The sequence below is a fragment of the Sus scrofa genome, chromosome 6, assembly GCF_000003025.6.
Source record: "Sus scrofa isolate TJ Tabasco breed Duroc chromosome 6, Sscrofa11.1, whole genome shotgun sequence".
Classification (NCBI taxonomy): Eukaryota; Metazoa; Chordata; class Mammalia; order Artiodactyla; family Suidae; genus Sus; species Sus scrofa.
Window position 1 is genome coordinate 104339726 of NC_010448.4, and position 20202 is coordinate 104359927.

Below are 20202 nucleotides of genomic sequence, written 5' to 3' on the forward strand. Positions count from 1 at the left end.
AGGCATGTCATTGTCATATTTATTTTTCTGTTATCTCAATGGAATCGAATATGTATTTAAAGCTGGTGGTTTTCAAGTATCAGCTTCCATTGTCAGTGATTTAGGTAAATCTAGGAGGAGTGAAAGTGGTCTCTTGGATATACCTTTTTTTTTCCATCTTGATATTGCAAACATATCCTGGAGTTCCTGTTGTGGCTCAGTGGTAACAAACCCAACTAGTATACATGAGGATGCAGGTTCAATCCCTGGCCTCGCTCAGTGGATTAAGGATCTGGTGTTGCTGCGAGTTGTGGTGTAGGTCACAGAAGTGGCTTGGATCCTAGGATCCTGCATTGCTGTGGCTGTGGTATAGGCCAACAGCTGCAGCTTTGATTCGACCCCTAGCCTGGGAACTTCCATATGCCACAGGTGCAGCCCTAAAAAAAAAAAAAAAAAGAAAAAAAAAGAAAAAAAAATCCCCATTTCCTTTTCAATTGTCTAATTTAATTTTGTATAGAGAGTTTGGTAGTAGTAATAAGAAAGTAGAGAACTCAGGTAAATATTAATGTCTCTAGAAGTTTGGTTTCCCAGTAATTCTCTATTAATCAAAATTTATTTTGTAGTCATATAGGTTGCCTTGACAATTACAGAAACTCATATAATGCACATCAAGGAATGATTGTATTGAGACAAGATGCTTCTGAGGAGCACAAGCCACACCCAAATGATTTTCTTGGGCATATTTGAAGAACTTTCCAAGGTTTGGAGATTTGGAAATCTGGAATCACCTGTAACCCAAATATTCCTATCTACCAAGAGCAGTATTCTGCTGTTCTACAAGTATTTACTGAGTGACGGTTCTCTTGTAGATACTGGGGATATTGCAGCGAACAAAGCCTGACAAAATTTTGTTTTCATGAAACTCGCTGTGGTTTCTCTGCAATTTATGCCTCTGGGCACTCTGAGATTGATTGTTGAACCTCATTATGCTGGGTGCCGTAAATTCTAATGATCCACAGTTGTATATAACAAATGTGGAAAACTGCCATTTGTATATAACAACTTTTGGAGACTAAGCACCTGTTCCTTACTAAAAGTTCTAGATCATCTTGTTATAGATGTTCTAGAATATATTTTGTTTTATTTTATAATAATGTGATTCTTATTGTCTCTCATAGGCAATGCTCTTTCTGATGCTGAAGGACCTTATGAAAACCTGCCCATAAATTTTTTTAAAAAAATAAGTATATAGATGCAGGACAAGAGAGGCCCTATTAATCAGTATAAGACACTTGAGCAGATCATCCCCAGAAATGAGAAATCCAGAAGGATGAGATAGATATTATACTATCATTTTGCTTTTTAACCCATCTAAAGGTTGATTCTGACCTGAATGTCTAATGGGGAGGAGGCTCACCACATATCTGCTACTTCTCTGGACACCCATTGGGTGTCCTATAATTCAGCTCAATTCTGACACAATCTACTTGGAGATAGCATTAGATTCTGTAGAAGTGTTAAGTCTCACAAGACTGATCCTCTCCCAACCTCACTTCAGATGCCAGTTGCAAGCCCAGGTTTTCATCTGTACTTCTGACCAAATGGCTTTAAATCAGAGGTTCCCCCAGCCTCTTCCTCAGGCTTGATTAATTTGCTAGAGCAGCCCACAACTCAAATAAATATTTTATTTACTACATCACCAGTTTCTTATAAAAAGATATAACTCAAGTACAGCCAGTTGGAAGAGATACATATAGCAAGGTAGGGATAAAGGGCAAGGAGCTTCCATGCTCTCTGAGCATACCATTCTCCCTGAATCTTTACCTATTCCCCAAACCAGAAGCTCACTGAAACTTATCCTATTTCAGTTTTTATGGAGACTTCATTACATGGGCATGCTTGATGAAATCATTGACCATTGGCCATTGATTCAACCTCCAGGTAAAGAGTGGAAAGAAAGTTCCACCCTCCAATCACAGAGTCAGTTCTTGCAACCAGCTCCAAAAGTCACCTCATTAACATAACAAAAGAAATGTGGATTTCCTTCACCACTTAGGAAACCCCAAGAGTGCTAGAAACAGAGATGAAAACTAAACGTATGTTTTCTGTCATAGATCACAAAATCACACCATCTATCAGTGATTGTCTGTAGGCTCTTAGGACACTAACAGTTCCTGAAGATGCAAGTGCAATATATTATTGTCAGGATACCTATGTTTGATGTCATTTTATTCCTTTAGTATGATATTAAGTGAATCATATAAAATTCAGAAGTGTGCTTCATTTACCAAATCTGACATGGAAGGACAGCTTGCTGACATGTATACACCCATCCCTCCATATCCGCAGGGGCTTTGTTCTGGGACCTCTGTGGATGCTCAGGGCCCTTAAATAAAATGGGGTGGTACACATCCTTCTGTATACTTTAAATCATCTATAGATTACTTATACTACCTAATACAATGTAAATGCTGTGTAAATAGTTGTTGCACACAACAAATTCAAGTTTTGCTTTTTGGAACTTTCTGGAATTTTGGTGGGGAATACTTTTGATCTGCAGCTGGTTGAATCTGTGAGTGCAGAACCCATGGATATGGGTAGTCAAACTTATAAGCTTTTGCACAGCAAAGCAAACCAAAAAAGAAAAAAAGAGAAAGAAAGAAAAGATAACCTACAGAATAGAAGAAAATAGTTGCAAATGATGCAACTGACAAGGGCTTAATCTCCAAAATACACAAACAACTCTTACAACTCAGCAGTGAAAAAACAAACTACCCAATTGAAAAATGGGTAAAAGACCTGAATAAGACATTTCTCCAAAGAAGACATATGAATGGTTAACAGGCACATGAAAAAATGCTCAACATCACAGATTATTAGAGAAATGCAAATAAAAACTACAATGAGGTACCACCTCATACAGGTCAGGTTGTTTCTGTATTTTGGAGATTAAGCCCTTATTGGTTGTATCATTTGCAACTATTTTCTTCTATTCTGTAGGTTATCTTTTCTTTCTTTCTTTTTTTTTTTTTTTGGTTTGCTTTGCTGTGCAAAAGCTTGTAAGTTTGATTAGGTCCTATTGGTTAATTTTTGTTTTTATTTCTATTGCCTTGGAAGACTGACCTAAGAAAACATGTGTAAGGTTGATATCAGAGAATTTTTGCCTATGTTCTCTTCTAGGAGTTTGATAGTGTCTTGTCTCATGTTTAAGTCTTTTTTTTTTTTTTTGGTCTTTTTTTTGTCTTTTCTAGGGCCACACCCGAGGCATATGGAGGTTCCCAGACGAGGGGTCTAATCGGAACCATAGCTTCGGCCTACACCAGAGCCACAGCAATGCCAGATCCGAGCCGCATCTGCGACCTACACCACACCTCATGGCAACGCAAGATCCTTAACCCACTGAAGGAGGCCAGGGATCGAACCTGCAACCCCATGGTTCCTAGTCAGATTCATTAACCATTGAGCCATGACAGGAACTCCTGTTTAAGTCTTTGAGCCATTTTTTTAACTTTGTATTTTTTATTTGTTTGTCTTTTTAGGGCTGCACCTGAGGCATGTGGAGGTTCCCAGGCTAGGGGTTGAATTGGAGCTGTAGCCGTTAGCCTACACCACAGCCACAGCAATGTCAAATGTTAGCCACATCTGTGACCTACACCACAGCTCATGGTAACTCTGGATCCTTCACCCAATGAATTAGGCCAGGGATCGGACCTTTGTCCTCACGGATGCTAGTCAGATTTGTTTCCACTGAGCCATGATGGGAACGCCTTTAAGCTATTTTTGAGTTTATTTTGGTGCATGGTGTGAGGATGTGTTCTAGTTTCATTGATTTTCATGCAGTTGTCCAGTTTTTCAACACCACTTGCTGTCTTTTCCCTGTTTTATATTCTTGCCTCCTTTTTGAAGATTAATTGACAGTAGGTATATGGGTTTATTTCTGGGTTCTCTATTCTGTTCTCTTGGTCTTTATGTCTGCTTTTGTAACAATACCCACACTATCTTGATTGCTGTAGCTTTGTAATAGTGTTTGAAGTCTGGGAGAGTTATGCCTCCTGCTTGGTTTTTTTCCCTCAGGATTGCTTTGGCAATTCTGGATCTTTTGTGGAAGTGTTATTCACACCAATCTGTTGGCTCTACCCCTTAGGTAGAACTTCCTGGATGGTAAAATATCCACATACTTAAGGTAAATTTTGACACTCATAGGTTATATAATTGCCTCTCATGGCAGATGCACATGTTTGAGTCTGAGCTGAGTAGGGTTGCCAGATAAAGTACAGGATGTCCAGATAAATTTGGATTTCAGATAAAAAAGGAAAAGCCTTTAGTATATCCACAAGTATAAGTGTATGTGAGTATAACCAAATATTACTTGGGGTATGCTATAATAAGTATATGTATATAAATTTGTTTGTTATTTTTCTGAAATTCAAATTTAACTGAGCATTCTTCTTCTTCTTCTTTTAATGGTATGAATGACCTTTATTGTTTGTAAAAGAAGGAGGAAGAGGAAGGGATATGACAGCTTTGGCTCCTGGGGCGGCTCCACAGACTTCATCACAACCTTCCCAACTGAACATTCTATATTTTTATTTGCTAAATCTGGCAGTGGTAGATTTGAAGCTCATCTGGAGGTCCAAATCCTGGATGGGCCAACCTTTGGGGTGTGTGGTGGAATCCTAGACCTCCTTCCTTTTCAGGAACATTTTGGTTTTTAGTGATATTAGCATCCTCTACATATGGTGTCCTAAAATGGATACTTAAGTACTTTTTAGAAAATTCTACTAAGTATTCACATTAGTGGCATGAGTAGCTGGCTGGTGATGAATCGTATTCCCCTGGAGCAGCATTTAATTTTAATACCACAAAACCGATGTAGGAAATATAAAATCAGAGTGGTGCCAGGAGTCCTGAACCATGCCTACTGTGCTTCTCTGTCTTCTGTGGTGGGTCCTTCATCATATGTGAGGACATCTGGGACTTCTTGGCATGCATTTGGAAAACTACTGGTTTAGTATCAAGAATTAGTTGACAAGATCACGAATCATTAAAAAAGTCCCTTTCCACTCTCTTTGGGATCAAGCATTCTAAGTACTCAATGGGTATGAGACCATTTTTTTTTCCCTAAAGAAAAGGAAATTTAATGGGATATATTTCTAATGGTGAAAATATTTGGAAAAAATATATTAACTTGGCAAGGGGGAAGTTCTATCTCCTCACTTTTTTTTTTCGTCACAACTCTCTCCACAATGCCTTTTATTTTTTCATAGGAAATGAGACCCTATTTTAGTCTCAGGACAAAAGATGTAGTATGTCTTTTTATTTGCTTTTGATTAAATTCTCACCATTCTTTAAGATCCGCAGATAATTACTCAAAGAGTCATAGATCAGTTAAGAATACTGGAGTACATCGAGATAATACATACAGTATTTCAATTAATTTTTGTATGAATCTCTATCAGTTTTTTCTTTGTGCTATTGTCATTGTTGGATAATTTAACATTTGTATGAGCATATTTAATTATGGTTGGTTTTCGAGTGGGCAAGGTCACGTGGAAAATGCCATCTTGAGGAGTCAGATATGTACTGTGATTCTTAGAATTCACTTTGAAAATCATCTGTTAAAATCAGTTGTGCTCTCATGGAGTTCTGGCTGTAGCACAACAGGATTGGCGGTGTGTTGGGAGCTCTGAGACCCAGGTTTGATCCTGGCCAGACACAGTGGCTTAAGGATCCAGTGTTGCCGCAGTTGTGGCTTAGGTTGCAAATGTGGCTTGGATATGATCCCTGGCCCGGGAACTCCATAAAAAAGAAATTGAGGGATACCATCTCTATTTCAAGTTAAGATGCTATGTAGATTTGATGTGTAGGGTACTATCACAGAGTAGGCCTTGAAAGTCCTAATTCAGGCAAAACTTGATACTGGGGAGTCTTGGGTCCTGGTCCTAGGCTCCTCCCATCAGCATCATGTCCCTCATTTCTTCCCTTCCTGTCTAGTTCCCTTCTTTTCCTTTACTTTCTCTCTTTCTGGCTTGCTCTTTAAATGACCTTATCCCTTTTTATAGAATGCCCTCTTTCCCACCACCCAAGTTAGATATCCTTGATACTTGAATTTATTCTCATTCTTGGCAATTGGAGTGGGCAGGTGGGCTTGGCAAATAAGATGCCAGTACCTGGGTTTGAACTGAAGGTTAGTGACTTGAAGAATCAGGGAGTGTAGAGAATTCATCTGGGTGGGAACAAGGATCACCAAGTCTTCATCCTGGGGAAAGCCCAAATCGTGATACCAGTGGCCACATTCAGTGTCCAGGGCCAGCAGCGGTGGCTGCCATGGCCTCCACAGAGGAACAGTGGCATGGTTTTCACTGTTTTTCAGGCTGACCAGTGTTCTCTGGTTTCTGTTTATTTTCTGAGTGTGTTTCTCCAAACCTCTTGGAAATTCTGTGAGCTGTCCAACATCTTTCCAATAAATTTCATTTATACTTAAATTAGGAAGAGTTATTCCTATTGTTTGTTGATTGCCATGATGACTGTGTTCTTAAATTTATCCCAGACTTCTTTTTTGAGCTTCAAATCCAAATGCCAATGTAAATTTTCAACTTGGATATCTTACATTAGAGTCATCTCAAATTTTTATATCAAAACTGAACTTTTGTTCTTCTCCCAAGTCCGATACTTCCTCAGTCTTCCTTGCTCCATAACCTTACTCATTCCAGTCATCTGGCATCAGGTTGGATGATGGATTGTTGATTTGATCTGGCTGCACCAGGCCAGAGACCAGCAAATAGCCAAAGCAATTGAGTAGGAGAATAAAGTACCTTTGAGAAGGGTTCAAGAATAATTTCTCAAAGGAACTGCTTCACTTATGTCTGATGTTGTGTCTGCATCCATCAGTGTTACCCTGAGACACCCATGCAGGTCCTTGAACATGCCCAGCTCTTTCCATTCTCAGGCCCTTTGCACAGGCTGCTCACAGCATGTGGAAATTTCTTCCCTCCTTAACTCTTCCCATCCTTTAGCTTAAATAAAATTTCTCTGCCTCCTCTGGTCCTCAAAACTATATTAATACCTCCTGGGTTATTTTCCTTTCTTTCTTTCTTTTCTTTTTCTTTTTTTTTCTTTTCTGCTTTTTATGGCTACATTTGTGGCATAAGGAAGTTCCCAGGCTAGGGGTCAAATAGGAGCTACAGTTGCTGGCCTACACCACAGCCACAGCAACATGGGATCTGAGCTGAGTCCGAGACCTACACCACAGCTCACGGCAATGCTGGATTCTTAACCCAGTCAGTGAGGCCGGGGTTTGAACCTCTATCCTGATGGATACTAGTCAGGTTTGTTTCTGCTGTGCCACAACGGGAACTCCCCCTTGGGTTGTCTTCTATTTTCTCCTAGGTAGTAACTAGAAAATTTGAGAGTCTGTATTCCATTGGAAAATCTGTATTTATTTGGGTCTGCATTTATTGTCCTAATGTCTGTTTCCTCCACTAGACCACATACTTCCTGAAGGTACCAATGTTGTTTACTCTATTCATTGTATCCCTAATGCTTGCACAGTGTGAGGCTAGATGTTAAAGAGGTATTTGTAAAAATTAATAAATAAAAGAAAATCTTAACCTTGTGGGGAATGGAAGTGAGAAGAGGATAAATTAGAAAGGAAGCTCCATTGCTCCTGCCATTTAGTTAATTTATCAAATCATGTCCTTACCTCTGGAAAAAAAATACCTTTTATTTATTTTATTTTGTTTTATTTTATTGTGGCATGTGGGAATTCCAGGGCCAGGGATCGAACCAGAGCCATTGCAGAGACAATGATGAGTAGTTATGCTGTAGGCCACAAGGGAAGTCCAAACAAAGTTACTTTTAAGTGGCTGGCATTTCCAGTTCAAGGAAAATATGATCTGGTAGGTTTTTGTGTCGAATATTCTAGGTCTCTTAATCCTTTTGCCTTTCTCAGCCCCACACATATGAGTACAATCAAGAGCCTCCTCCGTAGGCCTTGGGCCGTTCATGATCGTTATTACTTACCCAGAGTTGTACCAAGTTTCCTGTCTTTCTTACCAGCTCTGCTCTTCTTCCTGGCTGCTTAGTTGTCTAACATTGCTTCTGTTGATGTGGATCTTTCCAGAAATTCTAAGGACTCTTCTTATCTATTAGAAAAGACAATTTTCTGTTCATGATGTATAGGCGCCTGGGTTCTGCCAGCTGTCTCCCTTTCTCAGCACAGTCTTAGCAGATAAGCTACCTGTGTCATAGTCTTTCTGTTTTGCACACTGGGCTTTATTTATGCAGTCAGAAGACAGCTAAGAGGAGCCACCTAGCTGTCTGCAAAGAAGTGCAGAGCATAGTGTCACCTCAATTCCCCAGCTCCCAAGCTTTCTTCGTGGAGAAAGACATAAGCCACATTATCTTCGGACAGCTTCTCTCTAAGAAACCACAGTAGGTACCTGTTTTTCCTGTCATCCTAATAGTCTGAGAATTAGCAATAGGGAAATCCTCTTTTCCCCTATGTTTATCCTTGTCCTACATTTTCAGGCTCCTAGGCGTGGGTCACTCGAAGCCATTTATAACATAGCCCTCTCTATCCCTGAACCATGAGTTACTGGTATGGGAGAGAGAGTTAATTCATCAGATTCTTGGAAGCATCAATCCTTTTACAGCAAAACTCAGTAACTTTTCTGATTTGTTAAATATGAAGAAATAAATTTTCTGATAAAGAACTTGATAGGAATGGTCTGAAACCTTAGGAAAAGTTTAGGCTGAAGAGTTAGCTTCTTCTGAATTCATAAGTTTGCAAATTTGCTGGGCCAAAGTTCTCCCTGATGATGGCACAGCTTTTGGAGTCTCAATTGTGTCTGGCTCTTAAAATTTGTAGTGATAAAATATATCTTTTAATACTCAGGGCAATGATTAAATAATTGCCTTGAACAGAGAACACTTCTGAGGCATGAGTGATTATGAATTCTAAATTTCGAAGCTCTTAGAACTCAAAAAATGTAATCATAGCACATTTTTATTCTAACTGGTCAGTATATTATGGATTGCATTATTCTTTACTCATTGGAAAGTGTATTTAAATCTATAATACCAACACTGGTGGGAATGGATATTATTATGAACAACCAAAATAATGAATTTTATTTATTTATTTATTTATTTATTTATTTATTTATTTATTGCTTTTCAGGGCCACATCCACAGCATATGGAGGTTCCCAGGCTAGGGGTCGAATTGGAGCTACAGCTGCTGGCCTACACCACAGCCATGGCAATGCCGGATTCAAGCCGTATCTGCGACCTATACCACAGCTCACGGTAATGCTGGATCCTTAATCCATTGAGCAAGGCCAGGGATTGAACCTGCAATCTCATGGTTTCTAGTGTGATTTGTTTCCACTGAGCCATGACAGAAACTCCCAAAATAATGAATTATTTTAAAATCAATGTGATGCTTTCTATCTAGTGATATAGACAACCTAACCCATTTATTTATGTTTTGCTTGGGCTAACATTAAAATCAATTTTCAACCCTTGACCGTGTACTTATGAGTGCTAAGGTAGATGATGTGCAGGTGTTTTATCTTCCTAACTCATAAGGGCCCCCTGCTTTTCCCCAAGTCTAGTCCCTTACCGTTTCCTCACCCTTCCCACAAGAACTTGACCGTCCACCATCCACATGTTGCTCTTGCATCTCCTTTTTCTATTTTCCATTGATTCTTTCTTCCAAGCCTATGCTTACTCCAAGGTCCCCAAAATATTAAAAATAAGACACACACACACACACACACACAAAGTCTTTTAAACCTGTTTTCTCCTCAGGTTGTCTCAACACTTATTTCTTTAACTGCCAGTTCTTTTGAGATCAGGATGTATACAGTCTACCTTCACTTCTTCATATTATATCACTTTTCAGGCATTTAAAAATTACTTTTACCTTCATTTCTGTATTGGTTTCCTATGGCTACTACAATAAATCACCACAAACTTGGTGACTGCAAACAGCACAGATTTATTCTCTTATAATTCTTGAGCTGGCATTTCAAAATCAGGTTCACTGGGCTGAAACCGAGGGGCTGGCAGGATTACCCTCCACCTGACCCCCCAGGACTCTGGGGAAAGAATCAATTTCCTTGCATTTTTCAGCTCCTAGTGGCCATCTATATTTTTTGTTCCATAGCTCCTTCCTCCACTTTCCAAGTCCACATCGTAGCATCTTCTGCTGGGTCATCTCTTCATTTTCTCTGCTAACTATGCTTCTACCTCCCTTCTCTAGAGATCCTTCTGGTTGCATTTAGGGCTCCCCCAAATAATCCAGGATAATCTCACTTCAGATCCCTTAATTCAGTCACACTTGGACTCTGTGAGAGTGCATATTCCACATACCACACCTTCATCACCTTCCTGACCACAAACCCAAAGGCATTACTCCTCCCTTTCTCGGCCTTTGGGTAGCATTTAACAGTGACTGCTTCTTGAAACACCCCTTATATCTGACTTCTTCATCATTACTGCTATTTCTCTGACAACCATATTGTGTCTTTCTCTTCTTTCTGTCACTCCTAAATGTAGGTTTTCTTCAGTATAATCTCCTAAATTTTCTTTCTTTCTTTCTGGACTACCTGCCTTGAGCATCTCCTTCATATCTGTGCCTTCTCAGTCTTTATCTCCTGTTAGACCCTCTTTAGGACTCTGGCTCTCATTCCTAGCTGCTTGCTAGACATCTTTCACATAGACAACCTGAGGTTTAGTAATGAGACTGAACTCATTACCCAGCTCAATAGACCTCTTCTGCTTCCTTGATCAGCACTGCAGTTAATGACTCAACATTCAGAAGAATAATATAAGTCTTTCTCTTTCTTTGTCTTGGCCACTACCTTATTTTAGGCCCTAATTGCCTCTGATAGAAACTGTATTAGTAATTTCCTAACAGATTTTCCTCCCTGTGATTCTTAGCCATTCTCTACTCTGCTTCCAGAGTCAGCTTTTTAAAGCCTCACTCTAATTGATGTAAATTTTGCATTAAGAATCCTCATGTTCTAATCCTATGTTCTGATTAGAAACCAGATTTGTGGCCTTCCACGCTCTCACCAACTTGATTTTGGGTATAACTTATAGATTTACCCCCCATTTCTGTACTCACCTTAGGCTCCTGCCACAGCCCACCAAATGTGAAGAGTTCATGTCTCTGTGCCATTGCTTATTCTATTACATTTATTTCCTCATTTTTCTTTATGAAAATCTCACAACACAGACCTTCAGGCAGAACATAATATGCAAAGGCATGACAGCAAAATGTATTTTAAATTTAAATTATTATTCAATTTTCTCCTTGCTTTGCCATTACGGAGAGCTAGTTCTCCATAAAGAATGCCTTCCTCAGAACTGGAGGTCCTGTCTGAATTTTCTGTTAGTGAAAGGAAGGCTGTACTTAGTCACAGACCTGGTTTAAATGTTCATTTCTTTCATTCATTCTTTTTTTATTTTACATTCATTCTACAACTCTTTAATGAATATCTATTATGTGCTGGACACTATTCTAGACCCTGAAGGATAAAATGGCAAGCAAAACTAAGATGATCCCTGCCTTCTGGAGGTTATAGATTAGTAGGGAAACAATATTAATCAAATACAATAAGATAAAAGTCAGTGCCATGTGTGTCAAGTACTAAGAAGAGGTGCTCAGTTTTATTGGAATATATCAGTGGGGTGCTGACCTAGACTGCAGAGTTCAGGAAAGACTTCTCTGAAGAAATGATGAATGAATAGCAAGCGGGAGGGAGGCATTCTCCAAAGGCCTAATCTACACATTACACAGAGATTAATTTGGGGAAGAAAAACTCACTGAAAATATCCATTTAGCTATGAATTGGGAATATAGATTGTTAAATGTAGAGATTATATTCTCTAAATGTACCTCTGAAAATATAAAGCTATTTTAAGACCAAACGTGGCTCTAAGGTATATCTCAGCACTTATGATGGGTGTGCTGAGGTGTAAATATCTTTACAACGCTATCTGGGATCCCATAAATAGCTTTGTGAGAAAGGTCGATATGTTTTGCTTTTCCAAAGTGTTTCTGAACTGTTCCATAGGAATAATTCTTATTTCCTGAGGAGCACTTGGATTGCTCATTGTTAACTAAACAGCTCAAAACAAGTTGCTCTCTTAAAAATCATTTCTCTTTTGCTTTTAATGCCAGAAAGCAGAGAGTTTTTCTCCTTTCAAGTACATCAGTTTGAAAGCCTCCTAGTGTTGATCTAGTTTACGTGTGTAGAAACTATAAACTGGATGAGAATTTATCACAATTTAAAACTGCTATTTATTTAATCATATGTTGTTTAATCCATACACATAAAGCACCCATTGGTTACAGTCATGAAGCTTTAGGAATGCTGATATTGATATTTAAGAATCTTATGAAGAGGATGAAATTCTAATACATCTGTAATTTAGTTGAAAATAATTTGTGACAAATCTGTAATTTATCAACTATCTAATGAAAATTCTTATGTAGTGAAGCAAGATCTTTCAAAAAAAAAAATAATAATACAGCAATGAGCGTGTTTCTCCATGGAGCCTGTTTCCGGCCTCAGTGTGTTCCTTGCCCATTGCATCCTGTGACTTTATCTTTCATCTAGTCATTTACAGTCAAAATTCAAAAATATAGAAGTAACCTAGCTGAATATAAAGGCAAGGATTTTAACTAATGAAAGGATTTTAGAATCCATTTTCAATATTGAAAGACATGGTCAAATTTCGACGCATGTTTTAATATATACTCCCAACCTAAATGTTACCAGGATTCCTAGAGATGAATGAGGAACTAACTTTTGATTTAGTCCTCCTGAACTGAGTTCAGAAATTGCCCTTGAGAGTTCCTGTTGTGGCACAGCAGAAACGAATCCGACTAGGAACCATGAGGTTGCGGGTTCCATCTGTGGCCTTGCTCAGTGGGTCAAGGATCCAGCATTGCCGTGAGCTGTGGTTTAGGTCGCAGATGGAGCTCAGATCCTGCATTGCTGTGGCTCTGGTGTAGGCCGGCAGCTGTAGCTCTGATTAGACCCCTAGCCTGGGAACCTCCATATGCCATGGGTGTGGCTCTAAAAAAAAGCAAAAAAAAAAAAAAAAAAAAAAAAAAGAAAAGAAAAGAAATTGCCCTTGGTTCAGGCCATATTAAACAAAGTTTCTACTTGAGAGTAGTTTGTGTCCTGTACTCTGTGGTCTCATGTAGTATATTGATAACCTTGCCAGAGGTGGGTGACTGTGGGCCAGTTTAATACCCATTGAGCCTACCTGCAGCAGGGCTATGCCTCCAGTCTTCATCTTCTTGGAGGAAGCTAGTTATTTTCCAAAAGGTGCAATATGACTCTCAATCAAATATCAGCAAACCTGGGGTCCCAGGTGGGGACCTAACCCCTAAGAGGTGTTGGTGATTACTCCGCTGTGTGCCTTGACTGGCTGCCTTCAATATTCTTTGATATAGAAATTTTATTTGAATTATTTATCCATGTCATAGCTGGGTCAAGCCTTTCTGTCCATCTTAGCCTGCTATCAACATGACCAGTAGAGTGGTTGAGCATTATAAGGTCATTTAAAAACATTTGGGTTGAATCATGCTCTTGCCTAAATAATTAGCTTAGAATAAATGTAGTGGTATCTGTCATTTGTTAAATGGTAAGAAGTTAAAGATTTCATATCTTGAAATTTTAAGTATATCATATTTCATATAAAATAAAAATATGCCAAGCAAAAATGATTATTTAAAATTCTTATGGGGATAGTAAAAAATTATTTAGAATGTGGAAGTGTTTTTTGTTTTTGTTTTTGTTTTTTTTTTACACCACAGCTCACAGCAATGCCGGATCCTTAACCCACTGAGTAAGGCCAGGGATCAAACCCGCGTCCTCATGGATGCTAGTCAGTTCCTTAACTACTGAGCCACGATGGGAACTCCCTAGAATGTGAAAGTGTTTTTAATTCAAAAAGTTAGGAAATGCTGGCTCAAGGGAAAAGCTATGCTACCCTGAACTAGACTGTTTTGGTGGGAAAAGAAAGGAGAACATGAGGAAAAGAGATCTTTTCAACACTTCCAAATGTGACAAACACCTAATGAAATATCCAGGGGATGATTACACACAGGTAGTTAGTGAGATTAGACTCCACCATTCTTCTGTATATTCTTTGTACAGAAGCAGTGCATTGCAAAATCCTCACTGTGTACTCAGCCCAGTGCAGACACAGCAAAATGATGCTCTTAAACATCCAATGTGCCTGCTGTCCTAAATGTGATTTCAATTTCAGGGATTTGACAAGAATAACCAGCATTGATATAATGTTAGTGATGTCTATTATGGTAAATTATTTTCACCGAGGGAAAGTGTATTTCCATCCTTCATGCTTTTATCCACTTTTAATACTCCATAAGAGCTTATGAAAGTTTTGAAACTATAGTTTTAAAATAATAAAATGAAGGTACCAGTTAACGAAAGAATATCTTGAAAAGATAAACTTTATATTTTTTAGGGCCCTTAAATTGGCCTTGCAGAGTAGAAAGATCAGAAATTGCTAATTCCACCTCTCTGAGGACCTGAGAATCTAATCAATAAATGTAACATTTTCACACTTTTGCTTCACTTAGAACTAGAGATTCTATTTAAAATTCTCTTAGAACAAGTTTCTTTTTTTTTTTTTTCCTGGAAATAAGACCTAGGCTGTAGAAAACATTGCAGCTAATGTTCAGTCCCTGAAAGTAAAAACCTCTCACTAAAGATGGTGACATGAGGTATATCATATCACCTGATGAGCAAAAAGCAGATTTTTACATTTAAGATGGGAGAATGGGCAGTGGGTACTGGTCATGGTGGGAAGAAGACAGCAGCTATGACTAAGTATTTTAATGACAAAACGTACCTGTTAGAGCTGGGCTGAGAAGTGACAAACCCTGTAACATCCATTAGCCACTCAAAATGAGCATCCCTTCTAAATCTGAAGATGGGGCTAAAGAAATAAAAAGCCTCATTTCATCTTTACAAATAGGATATTTCCCCTTGGATGGGAATACAAAATTCAGAATCAACCTGGAAAGCAACCAGTTTCATTGGGAAGGGGCAGAGTTGAATGTGGATTGTTTGGAGTCCCTCCTGAAATTACAAGGAAAGAAACCCCGTATCATCCTTTTGCATCCATACAATTCCTTACAGAACTTTTGCTACTTTATCTAATGTTCTACCTACATTACCTCAATCATTCTTTCATGGTTCCTACATCTCTGTCTTCCACCCAGAAAGGATGACTGACCCATTGGTAATATTTCTGTCTATTTTCACAGTCCTTTACCACTCTAGGGTCATTTAGAACATTTAGTACATCAGATTGCTGTAGCACCAATTGGACTTTTGATCATATAGCAGATTGATCTCATCTGATTCTCATTGCCCATACTAAGAACAGAAATTTTGGGTAAAGTATTTTAGAACATGCATTCAAACCATAAAAGTATATCTAAAGGACATAGTGTAGTTTAAAAGCAAGATAGAGAGATTTCGAGATACCAGAAATGAAGTAGGGCCCTAGGGGTGAAAAGGTGTTGAATCTGCATGGCACATGTCTCAGAGGCTGGGGTAGGGTCTTTAAAGGAGACTGGAAATCATTGCTCACTGGCATGGCATAATGACTGAAAGTGAGCTGTCCATTCTAGGCCAATAGAGTGGCAAAAAGATACCGAAACACCAAGACTTCCATATGTGGATGTGAGGGCATACCTGTGAATGTTTTATCATGGCCTTTCTCTGGAGACCCCACGTAGATTTGATCTTGCAATCCCAATGTCAGATCCATAAAAGCTTCAAGAAAATTTCATGTTCCCTTTGTTCCCTGAGATATGCCATTTAACCTGTACCTTTTTGTTTTCAACCTTTTAAAACAAACCTTGCAGCTCTAACCCTATCAAAACCTTTTCTTGGGCAATCTGTGACCATTATCACTTCAAATATTGTTTCTCCCCAGTGTTTTCAACCCTTTCTGGACCTTTAATTATATATATGGTGGATGTCTCTTTAGTTAAAAGAGGTCCATATATCATTCATACCCTTTCCTGTATTTTTCATTGCCTTTACCCTTTTTGTTTCTGCTTATGTATTTTCAACTGCCCTATCTTCCAGTTTAAATAATTCTTTCTTCTGCTGTAATATATCCACTGAATTCTTAGGTTTAGTTGTTAATTTTTTAAATTCTAAAATGCTTGTTTTATTATTTTTCCAGTTATTTTGAAAATTTTTCCATTTTGTCATTTATTATCATGAATTATTAATTATGGATTTGTAAAATTCTGTATCTGATAATTCCAATAAATATGTGACTTTTGAGTCTATTTTTATTGCTTATTTATTCTCTGGATTCTGTTTCTTGGTCTCTGTACTTTTTACTGAGTGTTGGACTTCATGTAGAGACTCCAGGCAGTGCCATCTTCCTCCTCTGAGAATCCCCTTTATCATCAGCTAGGCAGGAAAAGTAGAAGCTGACCATTGCCCTAATCTAATCAGGAATTAAACCAGTTAAAGATTGGTTGGAGTTTTGTTGTTTTCTCTCACTTCTCAGGTTTAGTCAGCCACACTCGCTATTTGGTGTATTATTTGTTAAATGACATTGAATTCTACAAAAAGAGCAAAGATCACATGGACCCTACCTTAGTAGAGATTTGTTTGTTGGAAGCCACTTCTCCCTTCTTACACATTTGCCACTTTTAGCCAAGTGTTCCCAGTGATCTGCTCTAAGCAGATGTTTGTCAAATGGGGATTCACAAAATCCCCATGCTCATGTTTGTCAAATGGGGATTCACAAAATCCCCATGCTCAGGTTACTCCCAAGATCAATTTTTAAACTTCTTCCAAGACCCAAAGTGCAGCCAACATTGAGTGGAGAGTAACGATTATGGGGCTGGTTTCTGCTGAATTGTGTGAAACAGAACATAGCCACCTGTCAAAACTTTTTGTTGTATGTCCTTAAAGCACTTCTGTTTGCTTTGTTTTACTCTTTAGGTCTTGCTAATCCTATTCATTCAACAGATATTTAACCACTAGTCTTTGCATACCGTGCCTTAAGAGAATATATACAATGTATTAAACAGGGTCATCTTTCCTTTTAGTAGCTTACAATCTGATGGGTGGAGCTGGACTCCCAAGCAGTGAATTTATAGTGTGAGAAGTGCTGTGACAAGAATACTGTGACAAGAATAAGTACAGCGTGAGGCATCTGATCTGGTCTCGGGAAATGATAGACTTTCATGAGGAAGAAGATGGAATAATTCAGGCAAAAAACAAAGGGGGAAGGAAGGAAATGGTATAGATAAAGGCAACAGCATAGGCGAATCCTTGAGGTAGAATACAGAAGGCACCCTTAAGGAACTGCACTTTCCTAGGACCATGTATTTGGTGTTTGTTCTGCTCCTTCTGCCTCCTGAAACGTTATGTTTCCTGATTTCAAAGGCTTTATGTAACTCACTTGTTCTATGATATTTGTGTTTCTCTAGATTCTTTTCAACTGTCTGGGTTCCAAATGAGGCAATTTCAACTGATTTTTTTTCCCATATACTTGTCAGATTTGCCATTTTTAGATGCATATTTTCATTTTAACCTATGGCACCATCCTAGATGCTTTGTCTTATTCACATGTGGTTGTTTGAAATTATTCCTAATTCATTCATTGGTACAATAGAACTGCAGCACTTACTATGTGCTGGACTTCTATGTATTGGTATCAGTGGGGACATAGCAGTCACCGAAATAGACAAGCGTCCCCATACTCGCAAAACTTATCCTTAACTTGTGGTCACTGACCATAAAGTATGCTTCTGAATCTCCCATTTAGGTTGAACTCCCAGTCTGGTCCAGCATCTCTTATCTTGGCCTTGGTCTTCTGCTATCTGTGTTCTTAATGAGATCTTTCATGTGTTTTTAGTCAGCATGGAGAACCCTCACAGGGTCAACAAACTATAGCTTAATTAGCCACTTGTTTTTATAAATTAAGTTTATAGGTCCATGGCCATGCTCATTTATTTAGTTATTATCTGTGACTGCTTTCAGGCTACACCACCAGAGCTGAATAGTTGCAACAGAGACCATAAGACTCACAAGCCTCCAATATTTACTCTCTGGTCCTTTATGAGAGTTTGTCCATCCCAATCTGTTCCAGATCATTGACCATAGGCTTCTGAGTTCTTCTTAGCTCTCACTCTGATTCCTTATCTCTCTAAGTTTGGTTCTGTTGTTGCAAGAGAACTCTTATTCCCCACTCCTGATGAAAATGAGCATGGAAGAACTAGATTTAATATCCCTGATTTTCCTGTCTACTCTCTGCTTCTTCCCTAGAGTCAGTGAATGACCTCCCTGACTGGCACGAGTGGACGAAGAACCTGGACAGGAGAGGCTTAACCTCTTCTCTTTGCTCCTTTTGGATGGCCTGCCTGTGGAGAGGTGCTTCTTGCTTGTGTCTTCCCCTCATGAGAAGCTTAAGGGAGAAGACATCATTCCTGCAGCATAGGTCTGAAGTTAGGGAGCAAGTTCAATCAAACTGGTGCGTATGCATTCTCCAAAGGGCATTCTAATGATAAAAGGAGATACTTTAATCTTATATACCTGACCCTTTCATTTAGTCTCAAATGGTTCCAAACTTACATAGGGAAAAAAAGTCAAGTATCATTTATTACACACTCAATAAAACCTCAAATTTTGATGCATTAGGCAGTAGCCTTGAGAAATAGATGAGGACTAAAATTTGGAGAGCAGAATAAACACACACTGATGTGTCTCCTGGAGTATCTCTGAGAGATGGGCTTAGGAAGATAGTATGTGTAGGGTTTTAACCTTGGCGTGTCACAGCAGCTTATGGAGGCTTTGGCAGGAAAGTGGCTATTTCTTATTTGTGGATCTTAGTAAACTATTGTTACAGGGATGAGAGCAAATGCTGATGATCAGACATTTTGGTAGGCATGCAAAACTGAAGTAACATTTCAACTAAAGGGCAAAAAGAGCCTTTCTGTAAATAGGCTTTTTGAGGGTTAGGATATAGAACAAATTGTGTTGCTTTTACTGTTTTTCAGTCAGGTGTACAGGCCAGGATATTAGGTGGAAAAGCATACTTTGCAGGTTGTGCTAAATCAGCTTTCAGGCCTGCAGCTGCCACCTTCTGGGGAGGACTTCCTTGGGGCTGCCTGGGCTACTGTACCTGGAGGGAGAGCGAGCAGTGCCTGGGAGTTACAGAAGTCCACTGCCCAGTCCTCTTTTGACAAACATCAAGGTGAAATTTATATTTCCAAACTTTCTGAGGCTTCAGGCTGAGGCTGGACTTTACCTGAAATCAAATCTTTTTTTGGCCTTTTCTCCTTCTCTATCCTGCTTTCTTTATCCTCTCTCTGCTGGAGCACTTGATTCATAAATCACTTGTGTTCAAACACTTGACTCAGGATTTTTTTCTGGGAGAACCTAACCTAATACAGTATTTTTAAAAATGACCACACACACACACACACACACACACACACACACACGCCTGGGTGTGAAAGAAAAGGGAAGTTAAAAGAAAGGAAGCTCTTTGATCCAGAGAGCAGTATTGGCCTCACATGTAGTAGAGATAGAAAGGGGTCATCTGAGCATTAAACCTTCCTAAAAGAACCTGCTGAATGAAGAAGACAAAATACTGGATATCTATGCCATTACTGTAGAAAACATATAGTAAAAACAAATGCTAATTGCAGCCCAGAACATTGAAAACTGAGGGACGATGTTGTCTTCATCACATTAAGGAGGCGTGGATCCTCGTGAGAACCCTAGAAGCACTAGATTCAGACACATAAATAGAGGTTTCAGTTCAGAGTCTTCTGAGGGTGATTTTCCAGTTGAAGTAAATGTGGGTATGAAAGGGCAACCTCCCCTAGGAGGTGTATTTTGTAGGCCTAAGTGTTTCCAACATGAGAAGCCATGGAAGCAACCTGACTGTTGCAAAACTGCAAAGATCTGTTCAGAAGACACAGTGAAGCCCACCCTAAACATGATACTTAGGTGCCAGGAACACCAGTTTCAAAGGGGAACTGTGTACCAAGAGGTGTTAAAAATGACGGATGGAAAGATGAGTCACAATTATGACCAGGGGTGTTGGGCTGCTAATATTGCAAATTTGCATAGTTTGCAAAAAGGCAATCATGTTTTAATTCAGTTACCTGAGAGAGGGGATCACA

At 39.0% G+C, this 20202-nt stretch overlaps 1 protein-coding gene across 2 annotated transcripts in view; it reads left to right on the forward strand.

The window, feature by feature from the left end:
* The window catches only part of METTL4 (methyltransferase like 4), a 328604-nt gene that overhangs the window by 283913 nt on the left and 24489 nt on the right, over window positions 1–20202 (forward strand). For both annotated transcript variants that reach the window (XR_002345043.1, XR_002345044.1), the window contains exon 10: window positions 18338–18542. The gene's annotated coding sequence lies outside the window, so the exon portion shown is untranslated. The remainder of the gene's footprint in view (window positions 1–18337; window positions 18543–20202) is intronic.